Here is a 425-nt window from a genome sequence, read left to right as displayed (position 1 = left end):
GCTAAAGAGTTTTTATTTAGTTTAGTTGATAATGTACAGAAAGCAGCTCCGAAAATAGGAAGACAAGAAAAGTAGATAACCATATTAGGCTGGGATATAGTAATTTAAATAGTACTGTTTTGCATGTTTTGTTTAACTGTAGTAAATAAAGTGAAGAAAGGCACACATCTGGAGGAAGAATTAATAAAATAAGGAATTCAAATGTTAAATTTTCAGAATGTCATTCATAGCCAGGGACCACTTATTATTTACCTCGTGCAAACAGGATTAATGAATAGAACATAGTTTCTGTCTGGTCTCACTCTTGAGCAACAGTAGGCGGTAATGCTCCAAGCTGGTTGCCAACCGCCGTTAAAACACAAAAAGAAGAAGAAGTCACTCACTGAATGGCTGCAAATCGTCCTGTGTTTGTGTTTGTTTGACAG

Source organism: Fundulus heteroclitus, chromosome 3, assembly GCF_011125445.2.
Source record: "Fundulus heteroclitus isolate FHET01 chromosome 3, MU-UCD_Fhet_4.1, whole genome shotgun sequence".
NCBI lineage: Eukaryota > Metazoa > Chordata > Actinopteri > Cyprinodontiformes > Fundulidae > Fundulus > Fundulus heteroclitus.
Note: the sequence above shows the minus strand (reverse complement) of the source record.